Source organism: Cavia porcellus, unplaced genomic scaffold, assembly GCF_034190915.1.
Source record: "Cavia porcellus strain 051 isolate PalLab524CR breed Dunkin Hartley unplaced genomic scaffold, mCavPor4.1 scaffold_64, whole genome shotgun sequence".
Taxonomy (NCBI): Eukaryota; Metazoa; Chordata; class Mammalia; order Rodentia; family Caviidae; genus Cavia; species Cavia porcellus.
Window position 1 is genome coordinate 2,968,895 of NW_026947547.1, and position 17,375 is coordinate 2,986,269.

Consider the following 17,375-nt stretch of genomic DNA (forward strand, 5'->3'; position numbering starts at 1 on the left):
AATATCACGGGGTGGTGTGAATCATAGGGTTTGAATTAGAATAGGCAGTGAGTGGCAATGTAGGATGCAGAAAACACAACGGGGTGGTCAGAATGGGGATGTCAGGAAACATGCAGTGGCAATGTAGGATAGGTTTCTGAAAAACATCGCCGGTGGTGCGCATTGTATGGGTGTGTAACGTTACAGTCACTAGTAGGAGTGAGAAAAACATCACGGGGTGGTGTGAATCATAGGGTCTGAATTAGGATAGGCAGTGAGTGGCAATGTAGGATGCAGAAAACACAACGGGGTGGTCAGCATGGTGATGTTAGGAAACATGCAGTGGCAATGTCGGATACGTTTCTGAAAAACATCGGGGGGGTGCGCATTGTATGGGTGTGTAACATTACTTTCACTAGTAGAGTGAGAAAAATATCACGGGGTGCTGTGAATCATAGGGTCTGAATTAGTACAGGCAGTGAGTGGCAATGTAGGATGGAGAAAAGCACCACGGGGTGGTCAGCATTGGGAGGTCAGGAAACATGCAGTGGCAATGTAGGATAGGTTTCTGAAAAACATCACCGGGTGGTGCGCATTGGATGGGTGTGTAACATTACTTTCACTAGTAAGAGTGAGAAAAATATCACGGGGTGGTGTGAATCATAGGGTTTGAATTAGAATAGGCAGTGAGTGGCAATGTAGGATGCAGAAAACACGACGGGGTGGTCAGCATGGGGAGGTCAGGAAACATGCAGTGGCAATGTAGGATAGGTTTCTGAAAAACATCGCCGAGTGGTGCGCATTGTATGGGTGTGTAACATTACATTCACTAGTAGGAGGGAGAAAAACATCACGGGGTGGTGTGAATCATAGGGTCTGAATTAGGATAGGCAGTGAGTGGCAATGTAGGATGGAGAAAAGCATCACGGGGTGGTCAGCATTGTGAGGTCAGGAAACATGCAGTGGCAATGTAGGATAGGTTTCTGAAAAACATCGCAGGGTGGTGCGCATTGTATGGTTGTGTAACATTACATTCACTAATAGGAGTGAGAAAAACATCACGGGGTGCTGTGAATCATAGGGTCTGAATTACGATATGCAGTGAGTGGCAATGTAGGATGGAGAAAAGCACCACGGGTTGGTCAGCATAGGGAGGTCAGGAAACATGCAGTGGCAATATAGGATAGGTTTCTGAAAAACATCGCTTGGTCATGCGCATTGTATGGGTGTGTAACATTTTATTCACTAGTCGGAGTGAGAAAAACATCACGGGGTGGTGTGAATCATTGGGTCTGAATTAGTATAGGCAGTGAGTAGCAATGTAGGATGGAGAAAAGCACCACGGGGTGGCCAGCATTGTGAGGTCAGGAAACATGCAGTGCCAATGTAGGAGAGGTTTCTGAAAAACATCGCGGGGTGGTGCGCATTGTATGGGAGTGTAACATTACTTTCACTAGTAGGAGTGAGAAAAACATCACGGGGTGCTGTGAATCATAGGGTCTGAGTTAGTATAGGCAGTGAGTGGCAATGTAAGATGGAGAAATGCACCACGGGGTGGTCATCATGGGGAGGTCAGGAAAAATGCAGTGGGAATATAGGATAAGTTTCTGAAAAACATCGAGGGGTGGTGCGCATTGTTTGGGTGTGTAACATTACATTCACTAGTAGGAGTGAGAAAAACATCACGGGGTGGTGCGCATTGTATGGGTGTGTGTTACATTACATTCACTAGTAGCAGTGAGAAAAACTTCAGGGTTGGTGCGCATTGTATGGGTGTGTGTTACATTACGTTCACTAGTAGGAGTGAGAAAAACATCACGGGGTGGTGGGAATCGGAGCGTCTGAATTAGGATAGGCAGTGAGTGGCAATGTAGGATGGAGAAAAGCACCGAGGGTTGGTCAGCATGGGGAGGTCAGGGAACATGCAGTGGCAAGGTAGGATAGGTTTCTGAAAAACATCACGGGGTGGTGCGCATTGTATGGGTGTGTGTTACATTACATTCACTAGTAGGAGTGAGAAAAACATCACGGGGTGGTGCGAATTGTATGGGTGTGTGTTACATTACATTCACTAGTAGGAGTGAGAAAAACATCACGGGGTGGTGCGCATTGTATGGGTGTGCGTTACATTACATTCACTAGTAGGAGTGAGAAAAACATCACGGGGTGGTGCGCATTGTATGGGTGTGTGTTACATTACATTCACTAGTAGGATTGAGAAAAACATCACGGGGTGGTGCGCATTGTATGGGTGTGTGTTACATTACATTCACTAGTAGGAGTGAGAAAAACATCACGGGGTGGTGGGAATCGGAGGGTCTGAATTAGGATAGGCAGTGAGTGGCAATGTAGGATGCAGAAAAGGACCGCGGGTTGGTCAGCATGGGGAGGTCGGGGAACATGCAGTGGCAATGTAGGATAGGTTTCTGAAAAACATCGCGGGGTGGTGTGCATTGTATGGGTGTGTGTTGCATTACATTCACTAGTAGGAGTGAGAAAAACATCACGGGGTGGTGCGCATTGTATGGGTGTGTGTTACATTACATTCACTAGTAGGAGTGAGAAAAACATCACGGGGTGGTGCGCATTGTATGGGTGTGTGTTACTTTACTTTCACTAGTAGGAGTGAGAAAAACATCACGGGGTGGTGAGAATCGGAGGGTCTGAATTAGGATAGGCAGTGAGTGGCAATGTAGGATGGAGAAAAGCACCGCGGGGTGGTCAGCATGGTGAGGTCAGGGAACATGCAGTGGCAATGCAGGATAGGTTTCTGAAAAACATCACGGGGTGGTGCGCATTGTATGCGTGTGTGTTACATTACATTCACTAGCAGGAGTGAGAAAAACATCACGGGGTGGTGCGCATTGTACGGGTGTGTGTTACATTACATTCACTAGTAGGAGTGAGAAAAACATCACGGGGTGGTGCGCATTGTATGGGTGTGTGTTACATTACATTCACTAGTAGGAGTGAGAAAAACATCACGGGGTGGTGCGCATTGTATGGATGTGCGTTACATTACATTCACTAGTAGGAGTGAGAAAAACATCACGGGGTGGTGCGCATTGTATGGGTGTGTGTTACATTACATTCACTAGTAGGAGTGAGAAAAACATCACGGGGTGGTGGGAATCGGAGGGTCTGAATTAGGATAGGCAGTGAGTGGCAATGTAGGATGCAGAAAAGGACCGCGGGTTGGTCAGCATGGGGAGGTCGGGGAACATGCAGTGGCAATGTAGGATAGGTTTCTGAAAAACATCGCGGCGTGGTGTGCATTGTATGGGTGTGTGTTGCATTACATTCACTAGTAGGAGTGAGAAAAACATCACGGGGTGGTGCGCATTGTATGGGTGTGTGTTACATTACATTCACTAGTAGGAGTGAGAAAAACATCACGGGGTGGTGCGCATTGTATGGGTGTGTGTTACATTACTTTCACTAGTAGGAGTGAGAAAAACATCACGGGGTGGTGAGAATCGGAGGGTCTGAATTAGGATAGGCAGTGAGTGGCAATGTAGGATGGAGAAAAGCACCGCGGGGTGGTCAGCATGGTGAGGTCAGGGAACATGCAGTGGCAATGCAGGATAGGTTTCTGAAAAACATCACGGGGTGGTGCGCATTGTATGCGTGTGTGTTACATTACATTCACTAGCAGGAGTGAGAAAAACATCACGGGGTGGTGCGCAATGTATGGGTGTGTGTTACATTACATTCACTAGTAGGAGTGAGAAAAACATCACGGGGTAGTGCGCATTGTATGGGTGTGTGTTACATTACATTCACTAGTAGGAGTGAGAAAAACATCACGGGGTGGTGCGCATTGTATGGGTGTGTGTTACATTACATTCACTAGTAGGAGTGAGAAAAACATCACGGGGTGGTGCGCATTGTATGGGTGTGTGTTACATTACATTCACTAGTAGGTGTGAGAAAAACATCACAGGGTGGTGGGCATTGTATGGGTGTGTGTTACATTACATTCACTAGTAGGAGTGAGAAAAACATCACGGGGTGGTGCGCATTGTATGGGTGTGTGTTACATTACATTCACTAGTAGGAGTGAGAAAAACATCACGGGGTGGTGCGCATTGTATGGGTGTGTGTTACATTACATTCACTAGTAGGAGTGAGAAAAACATCACGGTGTGGTGCGCATTGTATGGGTGTGTGTTACATTACATTCACTAGTAGGAGTGAGAAAAACATCACGGGGTGGTTCGCATTGTATGGGTGTGTGTTACATTACATTCACTAGTAGGAGTGAGAAAAACATCCCGGGGTGGTGAGAATCGGAGGGTCTGAATTAGGATAGGCAGTGAGTGGCAATGTAGGATGGAGAAAAGCACCGTGGGGTGGTCAGCATGGTGAGGTCAGGGAACATGCAGTGGCAATGCAGGATAGGTTTCTGAAAAACATCACGGGGTGGTGCGCATTGTATGGGTGTGTGTTACATTACATTCACTAGCAGGAGTGAGAAAAACATCACGGGGTGGTGCGCAATGTATGGGTGTGTGTTACATTACATTCACTAGCAGGAGTGAGAAAAACATCACGGGTTGGTGCGCATTGTATGGGTGTGTGTTACATTACATTCACTAGTAGGAGTGAGAAAAACATCACGGGGTGGTGCGCATTGTATGGGTGTGTGTTACATTACATTCACTAGTAGCAGTGAGAAAAACTTCACGGGGTGGTGCGCATTGTATGGGTGTGTGTTACATTACGTTCACTAGTAGGAGTGAGAAAAACATCACGGGGTGGTGAGAATCGGAGGGTCTGAATTAGGATAGGCAGTGAGTGGCAATGTAGGATGGAGAAAAGCACCGCGGGGTGGTCAGCATGGTGAGGTCAGGGAACATGCAGTGGCAATGTAGGATAGGTTTCTGAAAAACATCGCGGGGTGGTGCGCATTGTATGGGTGTGTAACATTACATTCACTAGTAGGAGTGAGAAAAACATCACGGGGTGGTGTGAATCATAGGGTCTGAATTAGGATAGGCAGTGAGTGGCAATGTATGCTGGAGAAAAGCACCACGGGTAGGTCAGGATGGGGAGGTCAGGACACATGTAGTGGCAATGTAGGATAGGTTTCTGAAAACCATCGCGGGGTGGTGCGCATTGTATGGGTGTGTAACATTACATTCAACAGTAGGAGTGAGAAAAACATCACGGTGTGGTGTGAATCATAGGGTCTGCATTAGGATAGGCAGTGAAAGGCAATGTAGGATGGAGAAAAGCAGCACGGGGTGGTCATCATGGGGAGGTCAGGAAACATGCAGTGGCAATGTAGGATGCGTTTCTGAAAAACATCAAGGGGTGGTGCGCATTGTATGGGTGTGTAACATTACTTTCTCTAGTAGGAGTGAGAAAAACATCACGGGGTGCTGTGAATCATAGGGTCTGAATTAGTATAGGCAGCGAGTGGCAATGTAAGATGGAGAAAAGCAGAACGGGGTGGTCATCATGGGGAGGTCAGGAAACATGCAGTGGCAATGTAGGATGAGTTTCTGAAAAACATCGAGGGGTGGTGCGCATTGTATTGGTGTGTAACATTACATTCACTAGTATGAGTGAGATAAACATTACGGGGTGGTGTGAATCATAGGGTCTGAATTAGGATAGGCAGTGTGTGGCAATGTAGGATGGAGAAAAGCACCAGGGGCTGGTCAGCATGGGGAGGTCAGGAAACATGCAGTGGCAATGTAGGATAAGTTTCTGAAAAACTTCTTGGGGTGGTGCGCATTGTATGGGTGTGTAACACTACTTTCACTAGTACGAGTGAGAAAAACATCACGGGGTGGTGTGTAAAATAGGGTCCGAATTAGGATACGCAGTGAGTTGCAATATTTGATGGAGAAAAGCACCACGGGGTGGTCAGCATGGGGAGGTCAAGAAACATGCAGTGGCAACGTAGGATAGGTTACTGAAAAACATCGCGGGGTGGTGCTCATTGTATGAGTGTGTAACATTACATTCACTAGTAGGAGTGAGAAAAACATCACGGGGTTGTGTGTATCACAGGGTCTGTATTAGGATAGGCAGTTAGTAGCAATGTAGGATGGAGAAAAGCACCACGGGGTGGTCAGCATGGGGAGGTCAGGAAACATGCAGTGGCAATGTAGGATAGGTTTCTGAAGAACATCGCCGGGTGGTGCGCATTGGATGGGTGTGTAACATTACTTTCACTAGTAAGAGTGAGAAAAATATCACGGGGTGGTGTGAATCATAGGGTTTGAATTAGAATAGGCAGTGAGTGGCAATGTAGGATGCAGAAAACACAACGGGGTGGTCAGAATGGGGATGTCAGGAAACATGCAGTGGCAATGTAGGATAGGTTTCTGAAAAACATCGCCGGTGGTGCGCATTGTATGGGTGTGTAACGTTACAGTCACTAGTAGGAGTGAGAAAAACATCACGGGGTGGTGTGAATCATAGGGTCTGAATTAGGATAGGCAGTGAGTGGCAATGTAGGATGCAGAAAACACAACGGGGTGGTCAGCATGGTGATGTTAGGAAACATGCAGTGGCAATGTCGGATACGTTTCTGAAAAACATCGGGGGGGTGCGCATTGTATGGGTGTGTAACATTACTTTCACTAGTAGAGTGAGAAAAATATCACGGGGTGCTGTGAATCATAGGGTCTGAATTAGTACAGGCAGTGAGTGGCAATGTAGGATGGAGAAAAGCACCACGGGGTGGTCAGCATTGGGAGGTCAGGAAACATGCAGTGGCAATGTAGAATAGGTTTCTGAAAAACATCACCGGGTGGTGCGCATTGGATGGGTGTGTAACATTACTTTCACTAGTAAGAGTGAGAAAAATATCACGGGGTGGTGTGAATCATAGGGTTTGAATTAGAATAGGCAGTGAGTGGCAATGTAGGATGCAGAAAACACGACGGGGTGGTCAGCATGGGGAGGTCAGGAAACATGCAGTGGCAATGTAGGATAGGTTTCTGAAAAACATCGCCGAGTGGTGCGCATTGTATGGGTGTGTAACATTACATTCACTAGTAGGAGGGAGAAAAACATCACGGGGTGGTGTGAATCATAGGGTCTGAATTAGGATAGGCAGTGAGTGGCAATGTAGGATGGAGAAAAGCATCACGGGGTGGTCAGCATTGTGAGGTCAGGAAACATGCAGTGGCAATGTAGGATAGGTTTCTGAAAAACATCGCAGGGTGGTGCGCATTGTATGGTTGTGTAACATTACATTCACTAATAGGAGTGAGAAAAACATCACGGGGTGCTGTGAATCATAGGGTCTGAATTACGATATGCAGTGAGTGGCAATGTAGGATGGAGAAAAGCACCACGGGTTGGTCAGCATAGGGAGGTCAGGAAACATGCAGTGGCAATGTAGGATAGGTTTCTGAAAAACATCACGGGGTGGTGCGCATTGTATGGGTGTGTGTTACATTACATTCACTAGTAGGAGTGAGAAAAACATCACGGGGTGGTGCGCATTGTATGGATGTGTGTTACATTACATTCACTAGTAGGAGTGAGAAAAACATCACGGGGTGGTGCGCATTGTATGGGTGTGTGTTACATTACATTCACTAGTAGGAGTGAGAAAAACATCACGGGGTGGTGCGCATTGTATGGGTGTGTGTTACATTACATTCACTAGTAGGTGTGAGAAAAACATCACAGGGTGGTGGGCATTGTATGGGTGTGTGTTACATTACATTCACTAGTAGGAGTGAGAAAAACATCACGGGGTGGTGCGCATTGTATGGGTGTGTGTTACATTACATTCACTAGTAGGAGTGAGAAAAACATCACGGGGTGGTGCGCATTGTATGGGTGTGTGTTACATTACATTCACTAGTAGGAGTGAGAAAAACATCACGGTGTGGTGCGCATTGTATGGGTGTGTGTTACATTACATTCACTAGTAGGAGTGAGAAAAACATCACGGGGTGGTTCGCATTGTATGGGTGTGTGTTACATTACATTCACTAGTAGGAGTGAGAAAAACATCCCGGGGTGGTGAGAATCGGAGGGTCTGAATTAGGATAGGCAGTGAGTGGCAATGTAGGATGGAGAAAAGCACCGTGGGGTGGTCAGCATGGTGAGGTCAGGGAACATGCAGTGGCAATGCAGGATAGGTTTCTGAAAAACATCACGGGGTGGTGCGCATTGTATGGGTGTGTGTTACATTACATTCACTAGCAGGAGTGAGAAAAACATCACGGGGTGGTGCGCAATGTATGGGTGTGTGTTACATTACATTCACTAGCAGGAGTGAGAAAAACATCACGGGTTGGTGCGCATTGTATGGGTGTGTGTTACATTACATTCACTAGTAGGAGTGAGAAAAACATCACGGGGTGGTGCGCATTGTATGGGTGTGTGTTACATTACATTCACTAGTAGCAGTGAGAAAAACTTCACGGGGTGGTGCGCATTGTATGGGTGTGTGTTACATTACGTTCACTAGTAGGAGTGAGAAAAACATCACGGGGTGGTGAGAATCGGAGGGTCTGAATTAGGATAGGCAGTGAGTGGCAATGTAGGATGGAGAAAAGCACCGCGGGGTGGTCAGCATGGTGAGGTCAGGGAACATGCAGTGGCAATGTAGGATAGGTTTCTGAAAAACATCGCGGGGTGGTGCGCATTGTATGGGTGAGTAACATTACATTCACTAGTAGGAGTGAGAAAAACATCACGGGGTGGTGTGAATCATAGGGTCTGAATTAGGATAGGCAGTGAGTGGCAATGTATGCTGGAGAAAAGCACCACGGGTAGGTCAGGATGGGGAGGTCAGGACACATGTAGTGGCAATGTAGGATAGGTTTCTGAAAACCATCGCGGGGTGGTGCGCATTGTATGGGTGTGTAACATTACATTCAACAGTAGGAGTGAGAAAAACATCACGGTGTGGTGTGAATCATAGGGTCTGCATTAGGATAGGCAGTGAAAGGCAATGTAGGATGGAGAAAAGCAGCACGGGGTGGTCATCATGGGGAGGTCAGGAAACATGCAGTGGCAATGTAGGATGCGTTTCTGAAAAACATCAAGGGGTGGTGCGCATTGTATGGGTGTGTAACATTACTTTCTCTAGTAGGAGTGAGAAAAACATCACGGGGTGCTGTGAATCATAGGGTCTGAATTAGTATAGGCAGCGAGTGGCAATGTAAGATGGAGAAAAGCAGAACGGGGTGGTCATCATGGGGAGGTCAGGAAACATGCAGTGGCAATGTAGGATGAGTTTCTGAAAAACATCGAGGGGTGGTGCGCATTGTATTGGTGTGTAACAATACATTCACTAGTATGAGTGAGATAAACATTACGGGGTGGTGTGAATCATAGGGTCTGAATTAGGATAGGCAGTGTGTGGCAATGTAGGATGGAGAAAAGCACCAGGGGCTGGTCAGCATGGGGAGGTCAGGAAACATGCAGTGGCAATGTAGGATAAGTTTCTGAAAAACTTATTGGGGTGGTGCGCATTGTATGGGTGTGTAACACTACTTTCACTAGTACGAGTGAGAAAAACATCACGGGGTGGTGTGTAAAATAGGGTCCGAATTAGGATACGCAGTGAGTTGCAATATTTGATGGAGAAAAGCACCACGGGGTGGTCAGCATGGGGAGGTCAAGAAACATGCAGTGGCAACGTAGGATAGGTTACTGAAAAACATCGCGGGGTGGTGCTCATTGTATGAGTGTGTAACATTACATTCACTAGTAGGAGTGAGAAAAACATCACGGGGTTGTGTGTATCACAGGGTCTGTATTAGGATAGGCAGTTAGTAGCAATGTAGGATGGAGAAAAGCACCACGGGGTGGTCAGCATGGGGAGGTCAGGAAACATGCAGTGGCAATGTAGGATAGGTTTCTGAAGAACATCGCCGGGTGGTGCGCATTGGATGGGTGTGTAACATTACTTTCACTAGTAAGAGTGAGAAAAATATCACGGGGTGGTGTGAATCATAGGGTTTGAATTAGAATAGGCAGTGAGTGGCAATGTAGGATGCAGAAAACACAACGGGGTGGTCAGAATGGGGATGTCAGGAAACATGCAGTGGCAATGTAGGATAGGTTTCTGAAAAACATCGCCGGTGGTGCGCATTGTATGGGTGTGTAACGTTACAGTCACTAGTAGGAGTGAGAAAAACATCACGGGGTGGTGTGAATCATAGGGTCTGAATTAGGATAGGCAGTGAGTGGCAATGTAGGATGCAGAAAACACAACGGGGTGGTCAGCATGGTGATGTTAGGAAACATGCAGTGGCAATGTCGGATACGTTTCTGAAAAACATCGGGGGGGTGCGCATTGTATGGGTGTGTAACATTACTTTCACTAGTAGAGTGAGAAAAATATCACGGGGTGCTGTGAATCATAGGGTCTGAATTAGTACAGGCAGTGAGTGGCAATGTAGGATGGAGAAAAGCACCACGGGGTGGTCAGCATTGGGAGGTCAGGAAACATGCAGTGGCAATGTAGGATAGGTTTCTGAAAAACATCACCGGGTGGTGCGCATTGGATGGGTGTGTAACATTACTTTCACTAGTAAGAGTGAGAAAAATATCACGGGGTGGTGTGAATCATAGGGTTTGAATTAGAATAGGCAGTGAGTGGCAATGTAGGATGCAGAAAACACGACGGGGTGGTCAGCATGGGGAGGTCAGGAAACATGCAGTGGCAATGTAGGATAGGTTTCTGAAAAACATCGCCGAGTGGTGCGCATTGTATGGGTGTGTAACATTACATTCACTAGTAGGAGGGAGAAAAACATCACGGGGTGGTGTGAATCATAGGGTCTGAATTAGGATAGGCAGTGAGTGGCAATGTAGGATGGAGAAAAGCATCACGGGGTGGTCAGCATTGTGAGGTCAGGAAACATGCAGTGGCAATGTAGGATAGGTTTCTGAAAAACATCGCAGGGTGGTGCGCATTGTATGGTTGTGTAACATTACATTCACTAATAGGAGTGAGAAAAACATCACGGGGTGCTGTGAATCATAGGGTCTGAATTACGATATGCAGTGAGTGGCAATGTAGGATGGAGAAAAGCACCACGGGTTGGTCAGCATAGGGAGGTCAGGAAACATGCAGTGGCAATATAGGATAGGTTTCTGAAAAACATCGCTTGGTCATGCGCATTGTATGGGTGTGTAACATTTTATTCACTAGTCGGAGTGAGAAAAACATCACGGGGTGGTGTGAATCATTGGGTCTGAATTAGTATAGGCAGTGAGTAGCAATGTAGGATGGAGAAAAGCACCACGGGGTGGCCAGCATTGTGAGGTCAGGAAACATGCAGTGCCAATGTAGGAGAGGTTTCTGAAAAACATCGCGGGGTGGTGCGCATTGTATGGGAGTGTAACATTACTTTCACTAGTAGGAGTGAGAAAAACATCACGGGGTGCTGTGAATCATAGGGTCTGAGTTAGTATAGGCAGTGAGTGGCAATGTAAGATGGAGAAATGCACCACGGGGTGGTCATCATGGGGAGGTCAGGAAAAATGCAGTGGGAATATAGGATAAGTTTCTGAAAAACATCGAGGGGTGGTGCGCATTGTTTGGGTGTGTAACATTACATTCACTAGTAGGAGTGAGAAAAACATTACGGGGTGATGTGAATCATAGGGTCTGAATTAGGATAGGCAGTGAATGGCAATGTAGGATGGAGAAAAACAACAGGGGCTGGTCAGCATGGGGAGGTCAGGAAACATGCAGTGGCAATGTAGGATAAGTTTCTGAAAAACATCGTGGGGTGGTGGGCATTGTATGGGTGTGTAACACTACTTTCACTAGTACGAGTGAGAAAAACATAACGGGGTTATGTGTATCATGGGGTCCGAATTAGGATAGGCAGTGAGTGGCAATATATGATGGAGAAAAGCACCACGGGGTGGTCAGCATGGGGAGGTCAAGAAACATGCAGTGGCAATGTAGGATATGTTTCTGAAAAACATCGAGTGGTGGTGCGCATTGTATGGGTGTGTAACATTAAATTCACTAGTAGGAGTGAGAAAAACATCATGGGGTGGTGTGTATCATAGGGTCTGAATTAGGATAGGCAGTGAGTGGCAATGTAGGATGGGGAAAAGCACCATGGGGTGGTCAGTATGGGGAGGTCAGGAAACAGCCTGTGGAAATGTAGGATAGGTTTCTGAAAAACATCGCGTGGTGGTGCGCCTTTTATGGGTGTGTAACATTACATTCACTAGTAGGAGTGAGAAAAATATCAGGGAGTGGTGTATATCACAGGGTCTGTATTAGGTTAGGCAGTTAGTAGCAATGTAGTATGGAGAAAAGCACCACGGGGTGGTCAGCATGTTGAGGTCAAGAAACATGCAGAGGCAATGTAGGATAGGTTTCTGAAAAACATTGCGGGGTAGTGCGCATTGTATGGCTGTGTAACGTTACATTCACTAGTAGGAGTGAGAAAATCATCACGGGGTGTTGTGAATCATAGGGTCTGAATTAGGATAGGCAGTGAGTGGCAATGTAGGATGGAGAAAAGCACCACGGGGTGGTCAGCATTTGGATGTCAGGAAACATGCAGTGGCAATGTAGGATAGGTTTCTGAAAAACATCGCGGATTGTATGGGTGCATTGTATGGGTGTGTAACACTACTTTCACTAGTACGAGTGAGAAAAACATCACGGGGTGGTGTGAATCATAGGGTCCGAATTAGGATAGGCAGTGAGTGGCAATATACGATGCAGAAATGCACCACCGTGTGGTCAGCATGGGGAGGTCAAGAAACATGCAGTGGAAATGTAGGATAAGTTTCTGAAAAACTTCATGGGGTGGTGCGCATTGTATGGTTGTGTAACACTACTTTCACTAGTAAAAGTGAGAAAAACATCACGGGGTGGTGTGTATCATAGGGTCTGAATTAGGATAGGCAGTGAGTGGCAATGTAGAATGGAGAAAAGCACCACGGGGTGGTCAGAATGGGGCGGTCAGGAAACATGCAGTGGCAAAGTAGGATAGGTTTCTGAAAAACATCGCCGGGTGGTGCGCATTGTATGGGTGTGTAACATTACATTCACTAGTAGGAGTGAGAAAAACATCACGGGGTGGTGTGAATCATAGGGACTGAATTAGGATAGGCAGTGAGTGGCAATGTAGGATGGAGAAAAACACCACGGGGTGGTCAGCATGGGGAGGTCAGGAAACATGCGGTGGCAACGTAGGACAAGTTTCTGAAATACATCGTGGGGTGGTGTGCATTGTATGGGTGTGTAACACTACTTTCACTAGTATGAGTGAGAAAAACATCACGGGGTTGTTTGTATCATAGGGTCCGAATTAGGAGAGGCAGTGAGTGGGAATATATGATGGAGAAAAGCACCACGGGGTGGTCAGCATGGGGAGGTCAAGAAACATGCAGTGGCAATGTAGGTTAGGTTTCTGAAAAACATCAAGGGGTGGTGCGCATTGTATGGGTGTGTAACATTAAATTCACTAGTAGGAGTGAGAAAAACATGACGGGGTGGTGTGAATCATAGGGTCTGAATTAGGATAGGCCGTGAGTGGCAATGTAGGATGGAGAAAAACACCACGGGGTGGTCAGCATGGGGAGGTCAGGAAACATGCGGTGGCAATGTAGGATAAGTTTCTGAAAAGCATCGTGGGGTGGTGCGCATTGTATGGGTGTGTAACACTACTTTACTAGTATGAGTGAGAAAAACATCACGGGGTTGTGTGTATCATAGGGTCCGAATTAGGATAGGCAGTGAGTGGCAATATATGATAGAGAAAAGCACCACAGGGTGGTCAGCATGGGGAGGTCAAGAAACATGCAGTGGCAATGTAGGTTAGGCTTCTGAAAAACATCGAGGGGTGGTGCGCATTGTATGGGTGTGTAACATTACATTCACTAGTAGGAGTGAGAAAAACATCACGGGGTGGTGTGAGTCATAGGGTCTGAATTAGGATAGGCAGTGAGTGGCAATGTAGGATGGAGAAAAGCACCACAGGGTGGTCAGCATGGGGAGGTCAGGAAACATGCAGTGGCAATGTAGGATAGGTTTCAGAAAAACATCGCGGGGTGGTGCGAATTGTATGGCTGTGTAACATTACATTCACTAGTAGGAGTGAGAAAAACATCACGGGGTGGTGTGAATCATAGGGTCTGAATTAGGATAGGCAGTGAGTGGCAATGTAGGATGCAGAAAACACAACGGGGTGGTCAGCATGGTGATGTCAGGAAACATGCAGTGGCAATGTAGGATAGGTTTCTGAAAAACATCTCGGGGTGATGCGCATTGTATGGGTGTGTAACATTACATTCACTAGTAGGAGTGAGAAAAAAATCACGGGGTTGTGTGTATCATAGGGTCTGAATTAGGATAGGCAGTAAGTGGCAATGTAGGATGGAGAAAAGCACCACAGAGTGGTCAGCATGTGAAGGTCAGGAAACATGCAGTGGCAATGTAGGATAGGTTTCTGAAAAACATCGCGGGGTTGTGCGCATTGTATGGGTGTGTAACACTACTTTAACTAGTAGGAGTGAGAAAATCATCACGGGGTGGTGTGTATCACAGTGTCTGAATTAGGATAGTCAGTGAGTGGCAATATATGATGGAGAAAAGCACCACGGGGTGGTCAGCATGGGGAGGTCAGGAAACATGCAGTGGCAATGTCGGATAGGTTTCTGAAAAACATCGGGGGTGGTGCGCATTGTATGGGTGTGTAACATTACTTTCACTAGTAGAGTGAGAAAAACATCACGGGGTGCTGTGAATCATAGGGTCTGAATTAGTACAGGCAGTGAGTGGCAATGTAGGATGGAGAAAAGCACCACGGGGTGGTCAGCATTGGGAGGTCAGGAAACATGCAGTGGCAATATAGGATAAGTTTCTGAAATACATTGAGGGGTGGTGTGCATTGTATGGGTGTGTAACATTACATTCACTAGTAGGAGTGAGAAAAACATCACGGGGTGGTGTGAATCATAGGGTCTGAATTAGGAGAGGCAGTGAGTGGCAATGTAGGATGGAGAAAAGCACCACGGGGTCGTCAGCATGGGGCGGTCAGGAAACAGGCAGTGGCAATGTAGGATAGGGTTCTGAAAAACATCGGGGGGTGGTGCGCATTGTTTGGGTGTGTAAAACAACTTTCACTAGTAGGAGTGAGAAAAACATCACGGGGTGGTGTTTATCATAGGGTTTTAATTAGAATAGGCAGTGAGTGGCAATATATGATGGAGAAAAGCACCACGGGGTGGTCAGCATGGGGAGGTCAAGAAACATGCAGTGGCCATGTAGGATAGGTTTCTGAAAAAAATCGCGAAGTAGTGCGCATTGTATGGGTGTGTAACATTACTTTCACTAGTAGGAGTGAGAAAAACATCGGGGTGGTGTGAATCATAGGGTCCGAATTAGGATAGGCAGTGAGTGGCAATGTATGCTGGAGATAAGCACCACGGGTTGGTCAGCATGGGCAGGTCAGGAAACATGCAGTGGCAATGTAGGATAGGTTTCTGTAAAACATCCCGGGGTGGTGCGCATTGTATGGGTGTGTAACATTACATTCACTAGTAGGAGTGAGAAAAACATCATGGGGTGGTGTGAATCATAGGGTCTGAATTAGGATAGGCAGTGAGTGGTAATGTATGCTGGAGAAAAGCACCACGGGGTGGTCAGGATGGGGAGGTCAGGAAACATGTAGTGGCAATGTAGGATAGGTTTCAGAAAAACATTTTGGTCTGGTGCGCATTTTATGGGTGTGCAACATTAAATTCACTAGTACTAGTGAGAAAAACATCACGGGGTGGTGTGAATCATAGGGTCTGAATTAGGATAGGCAGTGAGTGGCAATCTGGATGGAGAAAAGCACCACGGGGTGGTCAGCATGGGGAGGTCAGGAACAATGCAGTGGCAATGTAGGATAGGTTTCTGGAATCATCGCCGGGTTGTGCGCATTGTATGGGTGTGTAACATTACATTCACTAGTAGGAGTGAGAAAAACATCACGGGGTGGTGTGAATCATAGGGTCTGAATTAGGATAGGCAGTGAGTGGTAATGTATGCTGGAGAAAAGCACCACGGGGTGGTCAGGATGGGGAGGTCAGGAAACATGTAGTGGCAATGTAGGATAGGTTTCTGAAAAACATCGAGGGGTGGTGCGCATTGTATGGGTGTGTAACATTACATTCACTAGTAGGAGTGAGAAAAACATCACGGGGTGGAGTGAATCATAGGGTCTGAATTAGGATAGGCAGTGAGTGGCATTGTAGGATGGAGAAAAGCCCCACGGGGTGGTCAGCATGGGGAGGTCACGAAACATGCTGTGGCAATGAAGGATAGGTTTCTGAAAACCATCGCGGGTTGGTGCGCATTGTATGGGTGTGTAACATTAAATTCAATAGTAGGAGTGAGAAAAACATCACGGGGTGGTATGAATCATAGGGTCTGAGTTAGGATAGACAGTGAGTGGCAATGTAGGATGGAGAAAAACACCACGGGGTGGTCAGCATGCGGAGTTCAGAAAACATGCAGTGGCAATGTAGGATAGGTTTCTGAAAAACATCGCGGGGTGGTGCGCATTGTATGGGTGTGTAACATTACATTCACTCGTAGGAGTGAGAAAAACATCACAGGGTGGTGTGTATCACAGGGCCTGTTATAGGATTGGCAGTTAGTAGCAATGTAGGATGGAGAAAAGCACCACGGGGTGGTCAGCATGGGGAGGTCAGGAAACATGCAGTGGCAATGTAGGATAGGTTTCTGAAAAACATTGCGGGGTGGTGCGCATTGTATGGGTGTGTAACATTACTTTCACTAGTAGGAGTGAGAAAAATATCACGGGGTGGTGTGAATCATAGGGTCTGAATTAGGATAGGCAGTGAGTGGCAATGTAGGATGGAGAAAAGCACCACGGGGTGGTCAGCATGGGGAGGTCAGGAAACATGCAGTGGCAATGTAGGATAGGTTTCTGAAAAACATCGCGGTGTGGTGCGCATTGTATGGGTGTGTAACATTACATTCACTAGTAGAAGTGAGAAAATCATCACGGGATGGTGTAAATCATAGGGTCTGAATTAGGATAGGCATTGAGTGGCAATGTAGGATGGAGAAAAGCACCACGGGGTGGCAAGCATGGGGAGGACAGGAAACATGCAGTGGCAATATAGGATATGTTTCAGAAAAACATCGCGGTGTGGTGCGCATTCTATGGCTGTGTAACATTACATTCACTAGTAGGAGTGAGAAAAACATCACGGGGTGGTATGAATCATAGGGTCTGAATTAGGATAGGCAGTGAGTGGCAATGTAGGATGGAGAAAAGCACCACCGGGTGGTCAGCATGGGCAGGTCAGGAAACATGCAGTGGCAATTTACCAAGGTTTCTGAAAAACATCGCGGGGTGGTGCGCATTGTATGGGTGTGTAACATTACATTCACTAGTAGGAGTGAGAAAAACATC